The sequence below is a fragment of the Protopterus annectens genome, chromosome 3.part1 (genome assembly GCF_019279795.1).
Source record: "Protopterus annectens isolate FY-2018-M chromosome 3.part1, PAN1.0, whole genome shotgun sequence".
Classification (NCBI taxonomy): Eukaryota; Metazoa; Chordata; order Ceratodontiformes; family Protopteridae; genus Protopterus; species Protopterus annectens.
The window spans coordinates 813,384,317-813,396,407 of NC_056732.1; positions in this window are offsets into that span (position 1 = coordinate 813,384,317).

A 12,091-nucleotide genomic window follows, 5' to 3' on the forward strand; every position below is an offset into this window, starting at 1 on the left:
GAATACAACTTCCCAGATGGCCTACCTCACGCCAGAGAAACAAGTTTATTGGACAGCCTACTTCAAACTACTGGCCACAAAGACTCAGCTATCTGCAAGGAAAATACTGCAAGCCCTGGGGTTCATGGACTCTCGCATTCTACTAATTCCATATGCAAGACTGCATATAAGGAAACTACAATAGTATCTAAAAAGCCTATGGAGTCAACATTCTCAGGACCTGGAATCAATGATTCCTATTATCCCTTGTCTACAGATAGAGTTCCTTTGGTGGGCAGAGGCCTGCCACCACAACAAGTGACTGCCATTCACTCTACCCCCTGCCGCCCAAACCCTAACAACAGACGGATCAGACTATGCATGGGGGGCTCACTTGGCAGGGCAGTACATTCAGGGCAAATAGAACCTGAGTCAAATGCACCTGCATATCAATCAAAAAGAAATGTTAGCTGTACAGAATGCTCTGACAGCCTTCAAGGACCACATTCTTCAAGGACAACCCACTCACACCCTCTCTGCATACTAGCCATGGCTCTGTGTAACACAGCCTTAAGCCGCCAAGTGCATCTACAAGCTCAGTTCCTGCCAGGGAAGCTAAATACTCTGGCAGATGACCTAAGCAGAAATCTCATGGACCCACACGAGTGGAAACTGGAACCAAAGATATTCAATATTTTGAGAAACAAATGGGGGAGCCCAGAGATAGACCTGTTTGCCTCCCCTCAGAACTACCAATTGGACAAATTCTGCACAAGGACTCCCCACAGACAAGCTTGGAAAGTGGATGCCCTGTCCTTAACCTGGAAAACCTATCAGTTTATGCCTTTCCCCCTCTGCCTTTCCTCTCCAAGGTGCTACTAAAGATCAAACTGGACAAACCAAGGACAATTCTCATTGCACCAGACTGGCCATGCGAACACTGGTACCCTCTCTTGCACACTGTGTCATTGCTGGAACCATGGCACCTGCCTCAGACTCCTTCTCTACTCTCCCAACAGGAGGGCCAGATTCTGCACCCCCAGCTCCAAACCCTGAACCTTGCAGCTTGGCTAATTACCTGAGTTCTCCGTTACCATCCCTCAGTAAGCAAGTGATGGATGTCATTCTGGAGGCAAGGAGGCCTAGTACTAGAATATCCTATGCTGAAAAATGGAAAAGATTCTGTTCATAGAGCCAAACTCAGGGGATGGGCACAACAGTGCCCAATTTACTGCACATTATTCAATACTTAACTGAGACACTTCACAAGGGCCTTTCCTTTTCTTTCATTAAAATTCATGCTCCGGCCATTTCAGTACATTATTGTAAAAGCCCCCCCCCCCGCCTTCTCTCATCCACCGTTGAAGTAATTTCTCAAAGGGGCCAAAAACTTAAGACCACCCAGGAGAGCCCCTACTCCAGCCTGGGACCTTAACTTTGTATTGGAAAATCTCACTCTACCTCCCTTTGAGCCAGTTGCAAATGCAGAGTTGAAATTCCTTTCTTGGAAAGCAGCCTTCCTTCTTGCCATAACTTCTGCAAGAAGGGAGCCTGAATTACAGGCCCTCATGGCAGTGGAGCCTTTCATCATCTTTCATGCAGACAGGGTGTCCCTCAGGACCATTCCTTCATTTATGCCCAAGGTGGTATCCAGTGTGGCCCTTAATCAGTCCATTCATTTGCCAACCTTCTTTTCTAATCCACAGAACAAAGGGGAACGAATACTGCACTCCTTGGATGTGCACAGACAACTTAGATTTTACTTGGACAGGACTAAGCCTCTCAGGAAATCTGAACAACTATTGGGGGCATTTGCTGCAGGGGCAGAGGGGAAGGTCATTTCAAAGCAAATCATTTCTTAGTGGATAGGCCATTGCATTCATTTCTGCTATAAGCACCATGGAAAACCTACCCCAAAAAAACACATTCTACCAGGGCTGCATCTACTCCCTACCAAAGACATCCTAGAAGCTGCTACCTGGAGTTCTGTACATACTTTCACCAAACATTACCACTTGCAAATGTTTTCTAAATCCAGAGCTAGTTTTGCCACTGCAGTCCTGCAGGGCTTAATAGCTGGTCCTAATGCTCTCTAATTGCCTCCTCCCTTCCTTAGCTTTGGGAATCTACCCAAATGTAATGACTGCAACAGTGAAACACGAAGAACATAGTACAGTTGTGTACACTTACCATAAATGTAGATGTTCGAGTGTATTCACTGTTGCAGTCTTGGTTACCCTCCCTCCAGCCCCCTGATTTCTATTGACTATACCTCTCTTCTTATTTATTACACTTAAAGCTTTCTAGTGTATTTACTTTTTGTTGCAGGTGTAACTTTGTATATAATTGCTTCCCATTATGGGGGCACCTGACATCTGGGGCAAGAAAAACTGATCTAATGGCGTCTGCTGCATGCTTTATACCCCTGACTACCTGATGTCATGGAAGATGAGACAGCAACTGACGCAGGACCCAAGACTTTCATAATGAGACCAACTGAAGGCTACCTGCAAGCAGATAACCTAAATGTAATGACTGCAACAGTGATTACATTTGAATATCTACATTTATGATAGGTGTACAAAACTGTACTTTTCACTCAGTGCATGTACTATGAACCAGGTGTTTAGGCCACCTTTATAGTTATGATCCTGTTTGTCTACAGAAACTTCTTTTTGAAGTCATGCTCAAGCAATTCTATATTTGTTGTAGAATATATTGTTTAATTGTTTCTCAGTATTCTAACCACTGTATGCCGCATCAGTTGCAAAACTTTGATTTTTACTCCTTTTATATGCTCTATGCTCTTTGTACAAAATAGCTATGTTTATATAATTTTTTTATTATTTTAATTATTTTTTTATAATTTTTTACTATGTAATTGGAGCTTTTCTCCCTGGGCCGCCACCTGGTATCCAGTCAGACGAACCCGGTAAACAAATGGAAAATAAAATAAAATAAATAAATAAATCATGATAGATATATGGCCGTATGAATTTTGAAGTTTCGGAACTTCGATAATTTAACATAGATCCATATACACACACACACACACACACACACACACACACACACACACACACACACACACACACATATATATATATATATATATATATATATATATATATATATATATATATATATATATATATATATATATATATATATATATATATATATATATATATATATATATATATATATATATATATATATATATATATATCCACAATGCCGACAACCATATGGCCGACACCATATGATCAACATTCAGAATGCAGACTTTGTGAGAGGTCCATAGAAAAGGAAAATAAAACTTCCTTTCAACTGTTAGCTATGCCCCCCCTGCACCCCCACACCACCCGTAACTTTAATATACCAACTCCGAGATTGCACTAAAGTGCAGGAATGGAAATCTTTCCATTCCACACTATAGTGAGATGCCGGTTCTGCACTGTCGACATTCTGAATGTCGAGCAGATGGTGTCGGCCATACAGTTGTCAGCATTCTGGAAAGTCGGCAAACTAAAGGGGACCCATACATATATATATATATATATATATATATATATATATATATATATATATATAGGTCTACTTTGTTTCATTGAATCTCATTTCACCCAGACCACATCGCTGAAAACACAAATTACTAAAAACTCATTTCACTGAAATTAAATTAGTATATATGGCACTGTGTAAAGTACTGTAAGGCAAGTAAAAGGTATATGCTCTTTTCCCCACTGTAGTCCAATCCTGGTGTTAGTATATATAGTTGGGGGGGCACAGCCCCCCCCTGCAATGGGGAGTATGGGGGGGCATAGCCCCCCACCTTGTTTGTTTAATATTGTATTTTACCAAAAACATCAAAACAATATATTTTACACAATAGACATGCATAGTTACAACACCAATGACTAACTCTCTCCAGAAGACAATATATACTCAAACGAAATGGGGCTACACCCCACCCCCCCAACTAGATATACTAACTCCAGGATCACACTACAGTGGGAGAAAGGGCATATACCTTTTACTTGCCTTACAGTACTCTACACAGTGCCATATATATACTAACTGCAGTTCAGTGAAATGAGATTCAGTGAAATGAGTTTTTAGCGAACTGGTCAGGGTGAAATAAAATTCAGTAAAATGAGATTCAATGAAACAACGTAGACCCATATATATATATATATATATATATATATATATATATATATATATATATATATATATAGATATATAGATATATATATATATATATATATATATATATATATATATCTATATAAATGTATATAAAATATGGTTTATTATCAAAATGTTGAACATGGGTTCGGCGAATACATGAATGTCAAACGGCATATGGCCAATTCCTGTTTTGCCAAACGTTACCTGAGAGATACATAGTGAATGCCACTGTGCATTTCCAGATATGAGCTTGATGTAAAAAATAGAGATCATGGTACAATGCAAAGCGGGAAATTCATCCATTTCTTCACTGTAGTGTGATCTCAGAGGTGGAATATATATAATTCCTGCAAAAAGGTGGAATGCAGTCTAGGATTGAGACTTTCCTTAGCTGCTATAGGGACAGTATGCTCGATATTTGGAGACAATGTTGAATCTGCTGAAGTCACTCATCAGATTTGACATTGTTACCTACTTAATATGCAGGAATTTGAATGTGACATTCGATGTTCCGACCATTATTTTTCAAATTTCAAAATTTTGATAATATATATATATATATATATATATATATATATATATATATATATATATATATATATATATATATATATATATATATATATTCACACATTCATCTGCAAGTCAAAATTTACCAGTGCTGAGCAGGAAGTGGTACTACAGGCCCTTCACCTCCATGGATAATGAATCTTTGCTGTCCATATCACTGACCAGCCCTATTGTGACCATGTTTGGACTGAAATTGTCAGTAATGTTATGTGTACAGGCAGAACCATAGCTATAACATGGTCTGACATTGAACAACTGATATGATGCATGCTGCCACCAACAGTACAGAAACCATGACACAAGAATGTGTGCTAATAAATGGTAGGTTTTTGACCTCACCACCCTTATAGAGATGAAAGATTTCCTATTCTCACTTAAAGGTGGTACCACTACAGAAGTGCTAGTTGTTGCCTACTGACTGGCCACTTTAAACCAGCTGTATATATTAAATTCATCCTTGCCCCTGTGGACCAGATTGTACTAAAAAAAATCACAGAGTAAAATTACGTAATTTACTATTTCAAAAAATATCCAACATTGACACCTACCATCCCAACTGCAAACGTCTTTGGATAATTCTTTCCATCTAGATGTGAACTTCTTCTTCTGTAGGTTAATGGCATGCAAGTTCTTCTTGGCAGCCAGTCTTGAACTATGGTAAGTATTTGAAATATTTTTCAATTTGTTTTTATTTGTAAATGAATAGTCTGCTGTATTCATCAGCTTCTTTCTAAAGTAGAAAATAATAGAACAAGTCAGAAACTAAGGCCTTCCACTTTGAGTTGGGCTTGGCATGACAGTTAAGGTTTTTAACTTACAGAGAGAAAGTACAAAGTTTGATTCCTGCATTTGAAGGGGAATTGGCTAGGCTTGAAATGGTCTACTAGGGAGGTTAACCTAGTGCTTGCATTTACCTACAAGATACTTTTTCTGGAATACAGATAAATGCTTTCTCATATTTCTCTTCATTTATCAAAATTAAAAATACTTTTGATGGAATTGTTTTAATCTTTCAATAAAACATTTTCATGCATATTCCTTTGGTGCAAGCATCTTGCCAAGGACAGTTTCCCTAACGTGTACAGCAGTGAATTATGCTGAAACATCCTTCCATTTAAATTCTACTGTATGAAAAAAAAAACATTAGAAGTATCAGGTTGATGTTTAAAGTACAAAGAAGCATGGTGTGTGTGTGCGTGTGTGTGTGTGCATGTGCGTGTGCATGTGTGTGTGTTGTGGGGGGCTGCAGCACTCATAATCTTTTTTAGTAAAGTTACCACAGAAATAATCACTACATTAGGAGAAATAAATCAAAGTAAATGAAGCACTACATTTAGAAAACAATAGGCCATATTCCATAAAGTTCATGGAATCTGATAGATTATGCTGGTATCAGTGGAAAATATGCCACAATGAACCCAGAATATCTCAGTGTACAACAGAATATCTCAGTAGTAATGGTGCACTGTATATCAGTTGCCGATACTCTGTAAGTAATGAAAAAGTGTGATGTACTCTATGTAGGTGTAGAATCTCATAATCTAACCAGACTGAGATTCACAAATACATATCTATAAGACAGTCTTTACTGTAAGCTTGCAGACAACTTTGGAATATCTGTGTAGCTCTGTTATTATGAAAATATGCTAGTTATCGTTTAAGGATTCTGATGGAATCCGTACATTTTTTATAAAAAAATTAATACAGATGAAGGGCAATCAGTAACTGTTGTTAGCATGATTATTAGCTTGAATAAAAAGCTACAAGAATGATATGAAATATAAAGGGTTAATTTAGGAATAATATAAAATGCAGTAAAATAGAAAGAACTAAGTGTGCTGGCATAGATTAATTAGATTTTGGCATCCATGTAAAGGAGTATGTTACTGAGAAACAAAGTCTGTAAAAATAACTGCACAGATGGCAGCTGGAAGGACATCAATGATGTAAAGAGATGTAACATCAAGTTAAAATAGTGCTGGAACAGCACGTTTTAGATAATGCAAGACTGAGTTTCCATGGATCATCAAACTACAAAGAACCAAGGACAAGGGGGCAAAGGAAAACTGTTATACAAAGAAAGAACTGTTATACATCAGACTTTGAGAAAAATATCAGACTTTTGGTATAAATATGAGTGTGTATAAACAAGCTTTGGGAATTTGCCATAGAGAGCTGACAGCATCTGCGTTGCATGCTTGTAGATCCAAAAAGAGAATGTGACAGTAAAAATGTGCATTAACTGAAGCAGTTATCTCAGTGTATTTGTTGTACTTAGTACAATATAGTAAATAAGACTAGTTGGTCACAATAAATAGTTAAATATACTTTGGTATGCTTGCATGCAAATGCAAGTAACAGCAAGAAACCAACAGAAGACGTCATATAATTTTTCAGTTATAACTTAAGGATTCTGATGGAATCCGTAAATGTTTTTATAAAAAAAAATAATACAGATGAAGGGAAATCACAGCCACATTGCCACAGATAACAGCTAACAATGTTTACAGGACATGTGTGGAGAACACATTTAATGCACACACCTGAGGAAATTAGGAGATAGAAAAGTAGATGTGGGGCATGGGTGAAGAAGAGGAGCTCACAAAAGGTCCATTGGAATAGGAAAATCGGAGAGAATTTTTTTTTTTTTTTTTTGTGGGGAAAGGCCCCATTTTTTTATTTTTTTAAGAAAAGGAAAGGTAAAGATAGGCGAAGAAGAGAAGAAGGCCATCACAGTAGGTATACCCATAGAACAAATGCCACTTCACATGACAGACAAAGGTTGGGAAAAGGTTAGTTACAGAGATGGCACGCTGCACAACATGGGCAATGGAAAGTTATCAAACAGGGTGGCAATGCAAACCAGCCATGGTGACATGCAGAAAAACATGTCCTGCTACACATTATCACATTATGACATGTTACAAACTGTGTGGCAGTCATACCTAAATGAGTATGACCAAAGGTAGATGTAGGATAATAAACAGGGATCACAGTACATATCATCATCAGCCCCCTTTTTCCCCATTTTCTACATGGGGTCAGGGAATTGTGATAACTGTTGCCATCTCTCGATTCAATTCCACATTCCTGCCTTCTTTGACACTCATGCCTGACTGTCGCAGATCTTTCACACAATCCATCCACCTTTTTGCTGGACATGCTCATTTCCTCTTATCTTCTTACTGTCTGTCCCAAATCATCTTCACCAGATTGTCTTCTGCTTTTCTGCACATATGTCCAAACCACCGTAATCTATTCTTTTTAATCTTTTCGGCAATTGAACCTACTTTGGCTTCTACTCTTATGTCCTCATGTCTTTGTCTCACAGACTGCATCCTACCACCCTTCTCAGGCACTTCATTTCCATCACCTCTAGCTTCTTCATCTGCTCTGCCTTTACTGTCCAGGTTTCTGTAAGATACAGTAGTACTGGTCAAACTACTGTCCTGTACACCTAACTTTTCAGCTTCTTTGGCATTCTTCTGTCATAGACTACACCTGACACTCTATGCCAGTTGGCTGAAGCCCCTCTGATTCTAGCTTTGACCTCTTCATTCAGACTTCCCTTCTCCTCAACCACCCCTCCCAGATACTTGAAGCTGTTTACCTGTTCCACTATCTTCCCTTCTATCTCTATTGTCAGCTTCTTCTGATTTCCTCAGTTTGCTGCCATTACCACTGTCTTATCTGTGCTGAGTTTCATCCCATGTGCCTTCAGTCTTGCATTCCATTACTCTATACTTTGTTGGAGTTCTTGCTCAGAGTCTGCTTGCAATGCCACATCATCTGCATACAACAACTTTGTTGATTTGTCCCATCCAACCTGTTTGCTAATGTAATCTATCACCAGTATGAACAGCAGTGGGTTCAGAGCTGAACTCTGGTGTAAACCCACTCCCACTGTGAACCCCTCTGTGAAACCGAACCCTTTCGTACTTGAGTCATTTGGTCCTTGTACACAGCCTGCACTAATTCTACCAATGTCTCTGGGACTTTGAACCACCAGAGTACTGCCCATATCAGCATTCTTGAGACCCTGTCATATGCTTTCTCCAAGTTTAGGAATGCCCAGTTGGATTCTTTCCTCATTTCTAGCTTCTTCTCAACTATCTATCTCACTGCAAACATTGAGTCGGTTGTGTTGCATCCTGATCTGAATCCAAACTGCTCATCTCCCATCTTACATTCTACTACTCTGCAATTCTATTTATCAATCACCCTCTCTAGAACTTTCATGCAATGTGAAAGGAGTTTGATTCATCTGTACTGCCCACAGTTGTGGATGTCCCCTTTGTTCTTCTACACTGGCATGAGTATGCTTATTCTCCAATCATCCGGGATACGTCTTTCACTCCACATTGCTATGAGTATCCTCAGGAGCCATTTATCCCCTATCTCACCCAGCATCTTTATCATATCTCCTGTGACCTCATCTGAGCCTGCTGCTTTCCCTGACTTTATTTTCCTTAGGGCTATTCTTACTTCTTCTAGGGTGGGCTCCTGCTCTTCCCTCATTGCAGGCTGTTTCTGGGGCAGTACAGCTTCTGTGGAGTTTTCCTCATTCAGAAGCTGCTGGAAATACTCCTTCACAGTACACATTAGAGAAATAAACCCATATCCAAGTAGTTTGTCAGCAGTGCAAGTGTAAGCCAAGCAACAGCACAGATGAGCAAATGCAGATCTTGGAAGGCTATATAAATCAAGCATAGGACTTCCAAGCATGCATTTGAAAGGCAAACTGCCAAGCACTTTGCCAAACAGCAATACTGGAGCAAAGCATCAAACTGGCTGCTGCTTGCACAAGTAAGTACACACAACCCAAACAAATTTGTAATGGAATGCATATGTCACACAAATATGCCATGTTAAAGACAACACACAGGTGTAGGCATATATATATATATATATATAAATATATATATATATATATATATATATATATATATATATATATATAACTGTCAGTGGCCTAACTGGAACTTGCATGCAAGCAATGTCAATACACATACACACACCAATGACATAAGAATAATATATTTTCACAAATATAACAGTACAGCTATATAAAAATAACAAGTTGTACACATGAATTTCAACAATGTAAAATGGTTAACACATAAATATAATGAGAACAATGATATATTGCAAGCAGTAGCCAGCGATTTGTGTGTGCATATGTCCTGCATCTGTATAATGGCTATGTTGACTATGCAAAAAAAACTAATACATGGCAATGGACAATAATTTCAACAAAGGCAAACATAACTGCAAAATATATTGCGTACCTACAAAAGTGGAAGGGAGGTGGACAGTCTTGGCCCACAAGAAAGTTAATGTTAAAGCAAGACAAGAAGGTAGGTTACACACTGCAAATGCATGTGTACACCACACAGGTAGCTGTTAAAGCCATCTCAAAATAAATTTAAGCAAATGGCGAGTGTATGTCACATGGGCAGACTGCATTGCTGACATCAACAGAAATTGGTGTGTATAAATCACGCATACACACTATTGTGCAATCATGTTACCATCAACTGGCATAGGTAAGGAAGTTAAGAATTTGAATTGTCTACACACATACTGTCATGTGAATGTGGAATAAACAGCTGCAGTTATATGTAATGGACCCGTCTCATTACTGAGCAGAGGACAGTCTGGTGAGCATCATTACAGCACATCAACATTAAGTCACTCACTGTTCACATGCCAAATGCACAATGGTGTTTCACTATGGATCGGACTTTATGCAGAGACATGTACATACATCATTGAGTATGTACACCATTTGCCAAAAAGTGTGAATTTATGTGCATAACAAGTGGATGTGGAAATGTGACATAGACCAAACACTTCATACTGTACTGTTACTGCATAAATTATAATTCCCACTGTGTATAAATGAATGTTACATTGGTTGTCTATGCAATCAGTAAAGGAGGACACCCCATATGTATGACATGCATTTATATGACCCAGCATGGCATCAGTACTGCCAACACATCACACACCATGACATCATGCCAGTGGGACAGCATAACAACTGTCATCCAAAACACATAGGCAAGGGCATGTTCTTTGGATGCACATACATGATATGGCAATGCACCAATCATTAACATACCACTGTGCTAGTGCTGGAGTATGGCTAACATGTTGTTTGCAAGTTTCTGTCAATAATACTTGTTTTCAGAGGAACTGTTGCAGCACCAGCTGCATGTTAACTGCCGTAATACATGGACAGCTGAATGTGAATGGAAAGTGTAATGTGCTAATGTGTGTCATGCATACATTGAAATATAAGTAAACACCACATGATATCCACATTGTATGTTTGGCCACAAAAGCATGGCAGTTAAATGATATATGCATGCATAAGAGGGCATATACAGTTCAATCACTGATATAGCAAACAGCATGCTGGTAGCATTACACAGTTGAATTACACAGACAATAAATGCAGTGATGGTGCTGCGGTAGCATTGTCGCCTCACAGTAAGACGTTGTCCTGTTCGATTCTCATCTAGAGCATCTTCTGTGTGGAGATATGCATGAATGGGTGTACCTTCGTTGAAGGTTGTGCGTCAGGGCTGGCAACTCGGCATGTAAAAATCTATTGCCCACCATTAGCGAACCAGAGTTCCGCTGTGACGACCCCGAAACGGGAAAAGCCGGAAGACACAACAACTTATGAACCTGAAGGACCACCATGATGGGGATGAACATTGTGAATGATCTCTTGAGCTGTCTTGTTAAGTGAGTCATGCATAGCCCATGCCATATCCTGAAAAAAATTCTCCACCATATCCTTCATTTGTGTATGAAACACATCAGTCACCACCTCCTAGACGTGCTCCAAATAATCATTTTGCTGTTGCTCCTGGTATCATTTTCATTGTGGTGCACTAGGGATGATGGTACATGGAAGTTCAGCTTCCTCATCATTATCCTCATCATCATCATGGTCATCATCATTGGAGGATTCCAGTAATGGTCTGGCATGTGCCTGTCTCCTATATTTGATTGGTGATCATCCATTGGTCCCATGATCTGTCAAGATGAAGCACAATACAGGACAGAAATTGCATATGCATACGTGATACTACCTGTCTACATAATATACCCACTGTGACACAATGAACAGGCAGAAAAAAGTCCTCTTGAAACATTGCAATACACTATGACAATAGTCTACTGACCGCTATATGTGATGCATGTCAGTAATCAAAGCCATAATGATGAAAAGCAAATTTCTGTCAGGCTACACATTCCTATGAAAATCATTGCTGACATTAAAATGAAACTGATGTGCATATCTGCAGTCTAAGATGGCTTAATTAACATCTCA